The sequence below is a fragment of the Amphiprion ocellaris genome, chromosome 2, assembly GCF_022539595.1.
Source record: "Amphiprion ocellaris isolate individual 3 ecotype Okinawa chromosome 2, ASM2253959v1, whole genome shotgun sequence".
Lineage (NCBI taxonomy): Eukaryota > Metazoa > Chordata > Actinopteri > Pomacentridae > Amphiprion > Amphiprion ocellaris.
In genome coordinates, this window is record NC_072767.1 from 22,685,907 (window position 1) to 22,702,196 (window position 16,290).

Genomic DNA, 16,290 nt, shown 5'->3' on the forward strand with positions numbered 1-16,290 from the left:
TTTTTTTTCGACATAGTATAGTAAGGCGTTTTTTTTGCGCCAAAATTCATGATGATTTTTTTTTCAAAGAAAACCTTTCTGGAGTGTTTTTCACGCCCTCCTTTACATTATTTCATCATATGGCACGTTTTTACAACATGTTTGAAAAATCGCATTTTTTTTCGACATAGTATAGTAAGGCGTTTTTTTTTGCGCCAAAATTCATGATGATTTTTTTTTCAAAGAAAACCTTTCTGGAGTGTTTTTCACGCCCTCCTTTACATTATTTCATCATATGGCACGTTTTTACAACATGTTTGAAAAATCGCATTTTTTTTCGACATAGTATAGTAAGGCGTTTTTTTTGCGCCAAAATTCATGAGGATTTTTTTTTCAAAGAAAACCTTTCTGGAGTGTTTTTCACAGCCCTCCTTTACATTATTTCATCATATGGCACGTTTTTACAACATGTTTGAAAAATCGCATTTTTTTTCGACATAGTATAGTAAGGCGTTTTTTTTGCGCCAAAATTCATGATGATTTTTTTTTCAAAGAAAACCTTTCTGGAGTGTTTTTCACAGCCCTGCCTTTACATTATTTCATCATATGGCACGTTTTTACAACATGTTTGAAAAATCGCATTTTTTTTCGACATAGTATAGTAAGGCGTTTTTTTTGCGCCAAAATTCATGATGATTTTTTTTTCAAAGAAAACCTTTCTGGAGTGTTTTTCACGCCCTCCTTTACATTATTTCATCATATGGCACGTTTTTACAACATGTTTGAAAAATCGCATTTTTTTTCGACATAGTATAGTAAGGCGTTTTTTTTGCGCCAAAATTCATGATGATTTTTTTTTCAAAGAAAACCTTTCTGGAGTGTTTCTCACGCCCTCCTTTACATTATTTCATCATATGGCACGTTTTTACAACATGTTTGAAAAATCGCATTTTTTTTCGACATAGTATAGTAAGGCGTTTTTTTTGCGCCAAAATTCATGATGATTTTTTTTTTCAAAGAAAACCTTTCTGGAGTGTTTTTCACGCCCTCCTTTACATTATTTCATCATATGGCACGTTTTTACAACATGTTTGAAAAATCGCATTTTTTTTCGACATAGTATAGTAAGGCGTTTTTTTTGCGCCAAAATTCATGATGATTTTTTTTTCAAAGAAAACCTTTCTGGAGTGTTTTTCACGCCCTCCTTTACATTATTTCATCATATGGCACGTTTTTACAACATGTTTGAAAAATCGCATTTTTTTTCGACATAGTATAGTAAGGCGTTTTTTTTGCGCCAAAATTCATGATGATTTTTTTTTCAAAGAAAACCTTTCTGGAGTGTTTTTCACGCCCTCCTTTACATTATTTCATCATATGGCACGTTTTTACAACATGTTTGAAAAATCGCATTTTTTTTCGACATAGTATAGTAAGGCGTTTTTTTTGCGCCAAAATTCATGATGATTTTTTTTTCAAAGAAAACCTTTCTGGAGTGTTTTTCACGCCCTCCTTTACATTATTTCATCATATGGCACGTTTTTACAACATGTTTGAAAAATCGCATTTTTTTTCGACATAGTATAGTAAGGCGTTTTTTTTGCGCCAAAATTCATGATGATTTTTTTTTCAAAGAAAACCTTTCTGGAGTGTTTTTCACGCCCTCCTTTACATTATTTCATCATATGGCACGTTTTTACAACATGTTTGAAAAATCGCATTTTTTTTCGACATAGTATAGTAAGGCGTTTTTTTTGCGCCAAAATTCATGATGATTTTTTTTTCAAAGAAAACCTTTCTGGAGTGTTTTTCACGCCCTCCTTTACATTATTTCATCATATGGCACGTTTTTACAACATGTTTGAAAAATCGCATTTTTTTTCGACATAGTATAGTAAGGCGTTTTTTTTGCGCCAAAATTCATGATGATTTTTTTTTTCAAAGAAAACCTTTCTGGAGTGTTTTTCACGCCCTCCTTTACATTATTTCATCATATGGCACGTTTTTACAACATGTTTGAAAAATCGCATTTTTTTTCGACATAGTATAGTAAGGCGTTTTTTTTTGCGCCAAAATTCATGATGATTTTTTTTTCAAAGAAAACCTTTCTGGAGTGTTTTTCACGCCCTCCTTTACATTATTTCATCATATGGCACGTTTTTACAACATGTTTGAAAAATCGCATTTTTTTTCGACATAGTATAGTAAGGCGTTTTTTTTGCGCCAAAATTCATGAGGATTTTTTTTTCAAAGAAAACCTTTCTGGAGTGTTTTTCACGCCCTCCTTTACATTATTTCATCATATGGCACGTTTTTACAACATGTTTGAAAAATCGCATTTTTTTTCGACATAGTATAGTAAGGCGTTTTTTTTTGCGCCAAAATTCATGATGATTTTTTTTTCAAAGAAAACCTTTCTGGAGTGTTTTTCACGCCCTCCTTTACATTATTTCATCATATGGCACGTTTTTACAACATGTTTGAAAAATCGCATTTTTTTTCGACATAGTATAGTAAGGCGTTTTTTTTGCGCCAAAATTCATGATGATTTTTTTTTCAAAGAAAACCTTTCTGGAGTGTTTTTCATGCCCTCCTTTACATTATTTCATCATATGGCACGTTTTTACAACATGTTTGAAAAATCGCATTTTTTTTCGACATAGTATAGTAAGGCGTTTTTTTTGCGCCAAAATTCATGATGATTTTTTTTTCAAAGAAAACCTTTCTGGAGTGTTTTTCACTCCCTCCTTTACATTATTTCATCATATGGTACATTTTTACATGTTGAAAAATCGCATTTTTTTTCTATAATGTACAGTATAGCATGTGGCTCCAAAAATGTCATTGTTTAGCATGTCGCTCAAAAAACGTCATAGTGTAGCCTTTAGTCCACAAAACGTGATTGGACTGTACTTTGGTCTGTTCCAATCCAGCTTCAGCTCCAGAGACGGCAGGTGGGACGAGTCAACGGAGGCCTGGTGGACGAAGGCATGCAGCTGAGTACAATCCAGAAAACAACAGAGGAGGAGTGCAGCAGCCCAGGACCAGAACAAACAGAGTAGCATCGTATGTCTCTGAGAAAACATCATAGTATAGCCTTTGGTTTGAAAAAACGCCATCATATACATCGTATATTGTACAAATAACAAGTCAAAGGAAAGACACATACATTGTAGAATTGTAGTAATTGTTTGCTGACTGATTTACTGATTATCAGTATTTTATTTTTTACTGATTTACGGTAATAAATACATTTAAAAATGGTGCTACTTTGGCTCTGAACCTTTATCTACCTGTGGTTGCTCTGTCTTCTGGAGTGATTTGATTGGTTATACGTCACGAATAAAACTCCTTTAACTTAACATCTGTAAACAAAACAACGTATCAGCAAAGTTTTCTGTTAGAGTTTGTGTTCTTCTAAGTTTAACTCCAAGATTTTAAATACTTTCATTTACTGCAAATGAATATCTACTCCAAATGTCTCACTAATAATCATTATCAGCCTTAAAAACCCACAAAACACCCCTCTATACTCGACCACACTTAGTACAGTCCGGTTCCCCCTTCTATAAATCTGCTTGGAATCATCCACTTCCTGTTTGTCAAAGTGGCCTTCTACCTGGACAGGTTTTGTTGGAGCTCATGCAACAAACATTTTGGGTAACTGCTCTTTAATATGGATGGATGACACTGAATTAGAGTCTGTTTAATGAGACTGAGTTAAGATGTGTAGCTGTCATTAAATAGGAAATTATTTCTCAGAATTCACAGAGAAAAGTCTGAAATGTTTGCTAGGTTAGCGTCCCACATGTTCTTTGGCTCAGCTAAAGCTAACTCTCTCCAACTTCTGGATCTCTTGAGTTGCTTGTTGTTAAAATATCTTGCTATAGGTGCTGAAGCTCAGAAAATCTGAGATGTCTGTTCAAAATAAGCTCATTCTCAAGTCTTAACTGAACTGTCCTCTTTTGTTTGAACTTTCCCTAAACTTAGGAGTTAATGACAGAGCAGCACATCCAGACTCAGTCTCATTTATGTAGAGATTAAACTTCAGTGTCATTCATTGATGTTAAAGTGCAGTTTTTCAAATGTTTGTTGCACATGCTCCCGACCAAACCAGTCCAGGTGGAAGACGATGTGAAGAGAAAGCTCCAGAGGATGAATATCACACATTTACGTTGGAAATAAATGTCCTTTAATTAGACATTGTCATGCAAATGATGTTCAAATCTTTGTGTTTTGTTGATGTTGGTTTCTAAATGTTTTTTGACACTCGGCCCCAAAGATTAAAACCTTCTACAGCTCACAAGCTGCAACAATTCACACATTATCAACTATCTTTCTGACTAAACTTAGATAAAAAGTGAAAAACTGTCTGATTCCTGCATCATGAATGTAAATCTTATTGTTTTTTATGACAGTCAACTGAGTATATTTGTTTATATATATTTATTTTTATGGCTGAATTAGTCCAACATTACAAGATACATACAATTTAAATTCAATTTTATTTATATAACGCCAATTACAGGTCAAATTGTCTCAAGACGCTTTATTTTTATATTTTTTTGTCATTTAAAATATGACAAAGTAAGAAATTTTAACCTCTTGACTAATCCAATTTATTATTTGTTTTTTAAGAGACTAATCGACAATTAAAATAACTTTCTCCACTAAAACTAATAAACATGAGGTCAAATAGAAGGAACAGTTTTAAATACTGCAGTCCCACGACAGCAAGAATAAAGTTTGTCAACAAAAACTAAATCTGCTGGTGGATTCCATTAAAGTCCTAATGAATGATAATAAAGTGTGATACTAAAGGTTTGTGGTGCTGAAAATCTCAAAGATATGAAGTTGAGCATCTGGATGGAGGTTGATAAAAGTTGACCAACTCCATGGATTTTCTGGATGGTGGTTAAAGACCTGCTCTTCTAGTGGTCTTCCTTCCAGTGGCTGTAAAAAGTCAGTCCATCCTGGCTGACTTCAACACCTCTTCATGTCAAGTTGTTGTGCCTCGGACCTGTTGGAAACTCCAGAAACTGGGGAAAACCCGTGGAGACTCGAAGAACTCGTGGGGCGGGGGAAGGTGTGGTGGGTGGTCGGGGGAGGCGGAGAGGTAGAGGGGGGAGGCCACCACCCACCTCCCCGCCCACTCTCCGCCCTGACTCCACCCAGACTCCACCTCAGCTCCGCCCATGTGGTCACTTGAGGAACTACGATGCCAAAGGGACGACGAAATTATTTCTTTGTATCTGATCTGTAGCTCAGTGAGTTAAGGATTTGCCTGTGGAGCTGCAGGTCGCTGGTTCAAGACCAGATCCTTCTTAAATTTTCTCAAAATCCTGACAAAGACAAACAAAGAAAAAGGCCAGTGGTGGGTCTTGAACCTGCGACCTTCCGCTTGGTAGTCCTCTTCTTATCCCCCTGAGCTACTCGCTCAGATACTAATTCTTCATTTTTTTGCGCATTTATCATCTATTTTTTGTCGTTTTCGAGTTTTTTTTTTAACTTGAGTCTCGGCTCGACCGTTTTTCTCAGGAGGTTGGACTTCAGCCTTTGTGCTGGAGGGTTGAACCTTCAGTTCCAAGACTTTCCAAGCCTCCACACCTCCCGAGTCCTCAGGACCTGAGCTTTCACACAGTCTGAGGGCTGAAATTTTCTAAGTCCCACAGTAGTTCTCTGTTGGATTGAACTCTCACACAGTCCAAGGACTGATATCTTCTAAGTTCCTGAGTAGTTCTCTGTTAGTTTGAACCTTCAGACAGTCTGAGGGCTGAAGTTTTAAAAGATTCTCAGTACTTCTCTATTAGTTTGAACTTTATGGTTAACAGAAGCCTTAAAACTTATGACCATGAGTCTTGATTTCACATTTAGACCATCCATCTGAGTTCTTCTCAGACCTTCACCTGTGGGTTTTTAGAAATCCTGAACAAACTTTGATTCTCTTCACTGAACAGTAAAGTTTGTGGAGATCAGAAGGTAGCATTAGTTAGATCAATGCCTTCAACAACTAGTAGACTTTATCCAGAAAGCAGTTTTCTTAAATGAGTTCTTGGTAAATCACAATCAAACCAAGAACATAGAAAGAGGAAATGTTTGAAGAAACAACTTGATGTTTTCATTTCAGACTAGAAAACTCTTTAAGACCTTTATCTGTTTTTGCTCTTTTTGATTGTTTATTGTCTCTTATGTTTAATTTGATCTCCTAAAGTTTAACTGGTGTCCTTTCAAATGTTGTCTTTAGTTTGATTCGTCTTAAATGTTTAGTTTTGTTCTTTTCTCACCTTTTATTCTTTTCTAATGTCTGATTTGATTTCCAAATGTTTTGTCTTTTTAATGTTTAATTGTTTTTTCAAATGTCTTATCGGCTTGTTTGAAAAATTTTCTTTTCTTTCCCAATGTTTAATTTTTCGATTAAATCTTTAAGGTTTTTCTTTTTAAATGTTTTACCACCTTTTAATGCCTAATTTTCTTTTTAAATGCTTCATTGTATTTTCTGTTTTATTCCAATTAAAATTTTGTTTAAGATTTAATTTTCTAATTAAACATTAAATTTTTTAATTAAATGTTTTGTCTTTTTAAAGGTTTAATAATGTAAATGTTTTGAATTTTTAAAAATGTTTAGTATTCTTCTTGTTTAATTGTATTTTGAAATGTTTAATTATCTAAAATATTTCATCTTTAATGTTTCATATTTTTGTTTAAAGAAATTTTCTTAATTTCATAATTATATGTTTTGTATCTTCTGTTTAATTGTTTAATTAAATATTTTGTCTGTTTAATATAATTTAATTGCATTTAATGTTTAATTTTCTTTTTGAAAGTTTTGTTGTATTAAATGTTTTTTTCCTTTGATTTAATTGCTTTTTTAAAATGTAGTTTATTTCTTTAATCTTTTTTTCTGTCAAGATTTTTACCCCAACCTTAGAAATGAAACAAACCCTTAAATCACAATGAAAATACTTCTGTTGTCACAATCATGAGTTGGTCAATTATTCAGTTTATCACATCAGCTTTATTTGTTTAGCACCTTTCACACAGATGACAAAACTAAACAAGCAAAGAGAAAAAACTATGCTAAAACTATGATTAAAACTCAAAAACATTTTTTCAAAAAAGATTTAACATCGTAATAAAACGTGTCCAGGGGATGGAGGGAGTTTATTGAAGTCTTCTTGGGCTCACGTGGCAAATCATTTAAAATATAAACTTGATATGTCGAAGGAAACTGGAAATTGCAGAGTGACAGAAGAACCAACAATATCTCCTGTTTTCTCCTTTAATGAGTCGACTCTTCTTGTGCTTTCAGACCAAAGAACAACAGACTCTTCACAACCTGCTCAAACTCTTGGTACAGGACCTCACCACACGGATCAAGAAGGTTTCCGTCTCATTTCTACTCTGAAGCTCACCTTCTCCTGCTCAAACTGCTGACAAATGTTTCTGCTGCTCTAAAGTCTGGTCTCCAGAACTTCCTAAAAACTCTCAAAGGCTCTTCTGCTGCAGGTTGCTTTGTAGAACTGTTCCAGAAAACCTCACTAAACCACATGGAGGGGCCTCAAGATAGTCGTCCAAATGAAACCATACAAAAACCAAACTAGCACAACCCAAACGCTAAAGTCTCCTGCAGCCTACCAGAGAACCTCTGAGAACAGAGAATCAGTACAGGAACTCTTACCTTCTGGACAACCAACGTTGGTTCACAAACAAGAATACAGAATGTGTCTGACCAAAAACTTCTAAAGACTCACTACAGGCAAGATAATGACACAACTCAGCTGTACCAAATCCACTAATCACTGCACACATTAGCACCATGTGCTAACTGTGGCTAAAGAACCACCTTTACCAAGACAACTATCCAGTACAAAGTCCTAAAACACACCAAGAAACACATTAAAGACAATTTTACTGCTGGAAGCTGCAAGCCAACGCCTAAAGAACAAACTAAAGCAATGGAGCTAAACCCGGTTCAATGGTGCAGAGAAGCAGAGGAAATGTCTGACTGCAGAAAAACAAAGCAGGAAGACACTGAGCTGCTCAGGTGTTCCTGATAACACCAAGCAGCCACCTGGACAGCCAATAGGAACACAGCTTACTGGAAGTCCAGAGGGCTGGGTTAGTGAAGGAAATTTAGTTTAAAGTTGAGGCAGAAAGTTAACAAAGAAAGTTGAAAACCAACTTCTGATACCTGAAATCTCTGAGTTTTCACACAAAGAACACCTGAACATGTCAAACTGGTTTCATAGTAGAACCATCATTGTAAAAACGTCATAGTATGATGTGTTGCTCAAAAAACATTAGGACCCGGCTGTCTAGGGTCGCCGAGGAGCAACACAAAAACAGGACAAACGCTGGTTTCCAGGGGGTTAGGCAGCTATTTATTTGAAAGAGTAAGTTTACAACAACACAACATGTGAGCAGAAAAATCACAAAGTCTGTCTTTAGTTCAGCTGAAAATATTAGTTTTTGTCTTTTTTATTGATCAAACTTTTCAGGAAGTAGATGAAGAATAATTAAAGCTCTCATGTAGAAGTCCAACTTATTTTGGATCCTTGTGGAGAGTTTAATCTTAGAGTTTGTACAGCTGTTGAGTTTTTAGAGTCACATGGATTGTTTTGACATTTAATAACTGAGTCCTGAAATAAAATTACAGTTATGGATTTCTGTCATTTAGTCTGGACTAAACAAATAACAGCAGCATAAATCTCAAACATCATTATGAGGAGTCTGGATTGAGGTTTCTCACTTGATAATGATCAAAACATGAAATTTAGGTTGGTTTAAAGGAATATTCCACCTTAAATCTTTGAATGTTGACCTAAAAGGTTGGTTTCAGGAAGTATTCCACCTACAAGGTCCTCAAACATCCACCTTAAAGGAACATTCCACCAAAAATCCTTGGACATGCACCTAAAATGTTGGTTTAACCGAGTATTCCATCCAAAATCCTCAAAGAGACCTGAGGGGCTGGTTAAAAGGAATATTCCACCTAAAACCTTAAATATAGACCTGAAAGGGTGGTTTAGAAAAAATCCTTCAGTGTAGACCAAAAAAGTTAGTATGGAGAAATATTCCACCTGAAATGTAGACCTGAGAAGTTGGTTCGGAAGAATATACCATCCTAAACATCCTTAAATGTAGACTAAAAGACGGTTTGGAAGAAAATTCCACCTAAAATCCTCCAATGTAGACCTAAAAGGTGAGTTTAATGGTATATTCCACCTAAAATTCACTACTGTAGACCTTGGAGGTTGGTCTGATGGTATATTCCACCCAACATCCTTGAACATAAACTTAAAAATTTCGTTCAAAGGAATATTTCACCTAAAATCTTTCAATGTAGACCAAAAAATCTTGGTGTAAAGGAGTATTCCACCTTAAATGTAGACCTAAAGGATGGTTTGGAGTAATATTCTACTCTAAAATCTTCCAGTGTAGACCTAAAAGGTTGATCTGATGGTATATTCTACCCAACATCCTGGAACATTTACCTAAAAGGTTGGTTTAATGGTATATTCCCAGAAGAACCCTTGAACATCGGGCTTAATGGTATATTCCACCCAAAATACTTGGACATATACCAAGAAGTCAGTGTAAAGGAAATGTAGACCTAACAGGATTGTTTAAAGGAATATTTAAACGATTATTTTTATTATTTAATAATCTGTTATCAGTCAGAACCCTGGCAAACTTATTTTCATCATTTTTTTTTTTAGTGGAAGTCACAAATAAAGGAGCTCTTGGTTTTTCCTGGCGTTACTGAGTCAAAAGCTGCTGTTTCAACACAGACACGTTCACATGCATCCACAAACCTCTCAGCACTCAAACATCCACAGACAGGAGGCCGGCTGGACCGAGGCTCGGCGGCGTCCTCAGACCCACGAGTCGGGGAGTCGTTGAACTTGTTGGTCCGGTTTGAAGGCCTCCGTGTGGTCCAGTAGAAGTCCACGTAGTCGGTGTTGGCTTTGAACCGCAGCGACTGGCCGCCATCAGGTGGACCGGCTCGTCCTCGTAGGACTCCTCCTGTAGCCTTGAGGGGACCACAGGAACATTCAGTAGCTGTTGGAGTTCTTCCTGTCAGGATCCTGGTAGAACGGCTCTGAAGAATCTTGTACTTGTATTATCTGGAACAATCTAACAGCCTAAACTGTTAACAGCAGTTTAAAGAAGCAAACACACAGGCATAGATTAGGACTCAAACTAGATTTATTTTAGAAAAATCAGCTTAGAGGCATTTGTTCACACGTGGCTGAATAGGAGGCTGTCCAATCAGATTTGAGGTCTTCACTCTGTAGGTTGGTTGTTTGGTGAGACTCTTGGACCTCCATCAGCTGACGTGGATGTTTAATGGTCTTCTTCTCTAGTGCCAGATGATTCATCCATGAATTCAGCAGCTACAGACTAAAATGAAACTCATGCTGCCGTGATTGAATTCCTGTTCCAGATCAAATGTTCAGAGCTCACTTTGAATGCATGCCGTCTGCTGTCTGATAGTTTTTCTCATTGTAGTCTTCAATAAAGTCTTTTTCCTCATGTCAGGATGTGGTGAGACTCTTTCTCAGTCTCTGCAGACGTCCCTCATTGTGCATCTCCAGAGAAGAAACAGAAAAACTGATCACTGCTTCAGCATCACAAACGCTCTCCAGCATTGAGAGTGTTTTAGGAATTCATTCATTGTGTTGTGAACTTTGAAAGAGCAGAAAATTTACAGCTGCCAAAGATATGAGCTCCAATTCTGGATGTTTTAGGAAATGAAATCATCAAATGAACACTTGATATTTGCTGATAACGCTCATTAAATTACTGAAGAAATCCAACATAAAAACCTGTAAACTCTCAGGCAGCTTTTGTTAAAGTTTGTCTATAATTCTATCATCATGTTCTGGAACCAGGACTCTGCAGAAGTTCCTTCAAACAGATACTTGTGTGTTTCTATTTAAGGCCTCAGGTTTGAACGTACAGCAGAGGATTAGAAAGGAGTGATTTTAATATTTAAATCAGTCCAGTAAATGTTTGGCATGAAAATTATTAAAATTTTGATTTAGATAGATTTGTGTCAAATAATATTGTAGAGTCTCACTTAAATATATCCAAATGAATTCAGTGTATTTATATTTTATAGAATATTTGATTTCTTAATCTCAATACTGTAAGGTCTGACCCTAAATATTATAATAATGATGTAAATTTAAATAATATTTTAGTGCAGAGTCATAAACTTTAATCAGCTAAACTTACATAATAAATATCACTGCACAATCTTAACCTGAACATTCATATTGTTGAGGTAAATTTACATAAATCATAATATTTTAGAGTCTTAACTGGAATATTTCTAACATTAATCTTTTTGTATTGTGCTGATAAACAACAATAACCCGACTTTCAGATAATATTTGTTGTCTGTGATTGTGAGACTAAATTCCTCCACATTCTGGTACTGGACTGAATTTCCCAAAATGGAAACATGGACAGAATTTAACACTCATGTATCCATGGCAACGCAAAAGTTTCTGCTTCTTACCAAAGTTCACAACACAAGTAAAGATTTTAATATAAAACTTCAGGGATGACTGCTAACCATAAGTATTCTGATCAATACTTCATGATCAATATCAGGACAGATGTTACAACTCCAGCTGTTGCATTAGACTGCAGTTATTCACAGAGAAATTAAAACATCACATTCCTCATAAAAACTAGATGGGACTTTTATTAAATAAAGTGTTGGTGAATAAACAGTGTAAAAAGTGCAAAGCAGCTCCATTAAATCAGGAGATGTGAGACTTCCACAGCATGGATCACCATCTGCTGTGTTGATTCATAGCTGAATGTCAGAATGAACTGAGATAGAAAAGCTGCTTTGAGCTGCAACATTACGGTCTGACAATCCAACACCATCACAGTTTTCATCTGGTTGTTTTGCTCCAACATGCTGTGAAGTTCAGTTTTTACCTGAATCAATACAGAGATTCTATTTCCAACCAAGACTGGAATAAAAATTAGAATGTTATGAGGTTATTAATGCAACTAGATCCTTTCAGATGGAAGGATTTACTTCTAAGTTCTAATTCAAGTTTCAGTTGGAACACATTGCATTCACAAAGAAAAACAGCGATACCTTCATAGCAACATTTAATAAACCTAAAGCTTCCCTGTTGGCACATTGGTGGAGTTTGTTACTGAGCATCTGAACCTTAAATACAGTGAGACGACCATCTTCAGTCGAGGCCAGTCAGAGAACTTCAAGACCTTCCATCAGCTGGACCAGATGTGGCATCATCTCCCTCTGAACATCTGGATGACAGGAGAAAAGACAGAAATCAAACACAGATCACAGAAATACAATTTATTCACTTTCATCATTTTATAAAAGTAGCATGAACTTTATTAAAACTTGACAATATCAGTAATGGAAGTAAATGTTTTTATCTCGTGTTGAAGCTAAATTTAAAGTCAATTTTAATGACAGTTTATCCTGAGAGGAGTGAGAATGGAGCTTTTCTTTTTAGAATATTCCCTCAAAATATTCTGTTTATTATTGGCTTTAGAAGCATTTTTCTTTACTTATTTATTTTTAGATACCTCAGACTGATGCACTTTGCTGGTTTGCAGATAATTTCATGTACAATGACAATAAAGATCTTCTATTATAACATATTTTGCTAAAACAAGAACTGCAAACCTTCTCAACCATCTCTCAGTCTGCAAAATTCCAACTACAACCAAGAATTATCTGATGTAGTTATTATTATAATCTTTACTGAACCAGCCCTGGAATTAATAAAAATCTGTATATGGATATGATTTTCTCTGATGGGACCACTATGGAAGCCGTAGTAACAATTAACTATCCTTTGAAGGGAAAGATTGGGTCTTCATTCAGGTGGATAAGAAAAAAAAAAGCTCCATTAAAAAAAAACAAACAAACAAACAAAAAAAACAAACTGCATACAATAAAGTAAATCTCTTCTGCACTGCACACATACTACACTTTTGTATAACTCTGGATGTCAGAGTAAAGGCAGACAGATCCACCAATCAGCCACAACATTCTGACCACTGACAGCTGAAGAGAACAACATTCATCATCTTGTTCTAATGCAACGTTCTGCTGGGAAACCTTGACGTTCATGTGGATGTTTGACATGTACCACCACCTAAACACTGCAGGACAAACAACCCCCTAGTCTCCATGGCAACAGCAGTCCTTGATGCCAGCTGCCACCCTCAGCAGGAAGAACTAAAACCGCTCAGGAGTGGTCTGAGGAACACGACAGAGCTAAGCTGTTCACCTGGGTTCCACACTCCCCACATCCAGATCTGATGGAGCATCTGTGGGATGGTCCAGGATCAGTCTGGTCTCGGTAGGACCCACCCTGCAACCCACAGGATCCACAGAATCCACAGGACATCCCCAGAGGTTCTGATGAACCACTGGGTCAGAGGAGTTTTAGCAGCATAAAGGGACCAACTCAGAATTAGTCAGGTGGTCAGAATGTTATACTGTTATATTGTCATGCTGATTATATGATCAGTAAATGTTACCATCAGTTATAACGTCCACATTGATCAGGAAAAACAAACTATCAGTTCATTCAGAAACTGTGGGGTTAAACCTAAAAACACGGACCTCAACAGCAGTTTGTTTCAAAGCAGAACACCAGCTGGTTTTCACTAAAGAAGCTTTCAGAGCAACAATTAAATGACAGTTTTGTTCTTATTAAGTTCAGAGTCAGCCAAAATAATGTACACACATCAGGAAAAGAAAAACTTTTATAAATATTTCATTTGTATAAGTACTTCTATACATATAGATTCCTCTTTCTAAGTTTGATCAAATCATGATAACTCTGTGTCCTGGTGTACGATGTTTTCCCAACAGATGGCGCTTACCCTCATGAATGGAGCATCAACAAGTGACGTCTACAACACAACAGAAATGTCTGGAAGCCAGTGGCCACCACTTTGAGCACCTCTTGTAATTGTAGAGGCCAAAGATAACTTTTATTAATCTCGTGATGTCTGAATAAATTTGGTATTGAAATATTTATGCAAGTTTTTCTTTTCCTGATGTGTGTAAACATTATTTTGGCTGACTCTGTATAATGGGTTTCTGACAGGTCACCAGGCAACATCTTTTTATAATAATGACAAACATACCTGCATTCTACAGGAGTGATTTTCCTCATGTGCAGGTAAAGATGTGTGAGGAGCTTAGAGATGACAGGAGCAGGAGTCATCCTCACTAATTCAGCTTCCACTTAGAAACAGAAAGACCACAAACAAACACACTGATATACTCTCAAACGTTCAACCTCACAGCCTCAAAATATCTGTTTAGGAAGAGTTGTGTTTCTAAATTCTGCTGAAAGCATTGACAGACATTCTCTTAAAAGGTTGTGTAAAAAGCAGCCTGTCCTCTGAGCTACTGAGAAATCTTCCTGAACAAAGTTTCTACGTCTAAATCGGCTCAACAAAAACTAAAGCCTCAGTCAGAGATAACAGGTATCACAAATTATCAACAACTTTCTGCTTCAACCTCACATAAAAAGGGGAGTTTAACTCATCAGGTGACTGAAAATAAACAGCTTGTGCAGTTCTAGATCCAAAAGTAGGATGTTTAAACTCATGTTTTACTACAAATACATGTAATAATAAATAAATACAATGGCTGGTTGTTAGTTTATTCACCATTAATGTCACTTTATATACTGGATTGAACTTGAGCAGTGGAAGAGAGAAGGAATTTAATGAAATTATGGAGATTCAGAGAGTTAATGTTGCGCAATGTTAAGTTAAGCGCGGTTTAATTCAAACCAGCTGAATGTTAAACTTCAGTGCAGCTCAACGGGTTTCAGTTAACCGTAAAGTAAAATAACTTTTTTAAAAGCTAAAATACACAGCAGAGAAATACAGGCTGAGAAGTTCATTCTAATGACGGACAGCTGTGGCAGCAACTAACACAGGTGTTCAGCGGTAAGTTAGCCACCTGTGTTAATTAGCCCGCTAGCTAACTTAGCCGCTTAGCTCGCTAACTCGTCCGGACCAACTGCTCAAACACGACAAATCACAACTCTTCACAAGTCGCTGACTTAACGTACAACAAAACAACGCTACTGGTTAAAAGTATTTATCTTCTTACCGTGTTTTATCCCAAAAACAAGGTCAACAGCATGCAAACATGCTACCAGACGTGCCGACCTCTTGACTAGATACGCTAGTGGGCTGTCTTCTATGTAAATCTATGGTCTGACCAATCACTGATCTCTGGCTCCGCCCTCTGAGAATCTTGTTTTCATTGGCTCCACACTTGCTGATGACCACTTCCGGTCTCAGAAAATGAAAAAACGGACCTTTTTTTCTTTCTGTCTCTTACTGATAGTATTTTTTTGTTATCCTAAATATAAAATGAAAATCAAAGCATTTTCAAAATCTCGTATATCCCCTTTTCATCATGAAAAATAAAAAACGCCTTGTATTTCAATTTTAGTTTTTGTTTTTTAAAACGAAAATCAAATAACCACACGTTTTTTGTTTGTCAATACCCGTTTCAGAACGGAAAATCCAACTGCCAAAATATACACGGATTGTACCTACTAGGGATAACATTTTATTCATTTTTGTTCAAAAATAACAACTTCTCCACAGTACTGGACCTCAGGCGTTTTCTTTTTTTAAAAACGATTTCATCTTCTTTCAAAAATATTCTTTCACAATACACAGATGAAGCTGTGGTACTCAGAAAAGCAACAGCAAATTCATACAAGTTAGGATATACATTTTATGGTCTTTCCTAATACTCTAGAGAGTTTGCCAATCTTCCAATGTTTGGTTCCCCCAGGTAGGTTTGGACCTCCACTGTTGCATCCGCAGTAACATTATGGGTCCTTGTCTGCAGGACTGTTGTGTTCCAGCGATGCCATAGTTTGTTACCTAAGACAGAAAACAAGCTGTAAGTGACTTAATACAAAAACACAAGAATTGGAATGCACTTTTAATTTATCAATTACCCTGAGTCACAGATTGAGAGGCTTCTGATATGTGTGGTTGTGATGATGATGATGATGAAGAGGAGGAGGAATACGTGTCTAGTGGGGGCTAACAAAACTTGCTACATGGCTCAGCATTGGTGGTGCCTTCACAGATGTAAAAGTTATCCATGACAGAAAGAGCTGATAAAAAACCTGGATGCTCCATGATTTCCAGAAGTAACTTCAGATTTTGAGCTTGTTTATGGATGTTTTTTCTTTAGGTGGCAGATTTTTAACTAGAATTTGTAGTTGCAGTGATGAACTGTGTGTACAG

At 36.2% G+C, this 16,290-nt stretch overlaps 2 long non-coding RNA genes across 3 annotated transcripts in view; one reads left to right on the forward strand and one right to left on the reverse strand.

Moving 5' to 3' along the window:
• Positions 1-10,520, forward strand: part of LOC118469178 (uncharacterized) — an 18,635-nt gene extending 8,115 nt beyond the window's left edge. Inside the window, exons 4-5 of one of the 2 annotated variants that reach the window (XR_008602990.1) lie at positions 2,913-3,045; positions 7,289-10,520. This is a non-coding gene — a long non-coding RNA (uncharacterized LOC118469178). Of the gene's footprint in view, positions 1-2,912; positions 3,245-7,288 lie in introns of those variants that run through there. The other variant, XR_008602989.1, reaches the window with a different exon arrangement.
• On the reverse strand, positions 9,880-14,372 carry LOC129349839 (uncharacterized). The gene is made up of 3 exons (XR_008602991.1): positions 14,146-14,372; positions 10,447-12,279; positions 9,880-10,012 (listed from the first exon to the last, which is right to left on the reverse strand). It is a non-coding gene; the product is annotated as an uncharacterized LOC129349839 (long non-coding RNA).
• Positions 14,373-16,290: the final 1,918 nt, after the last annotated feature.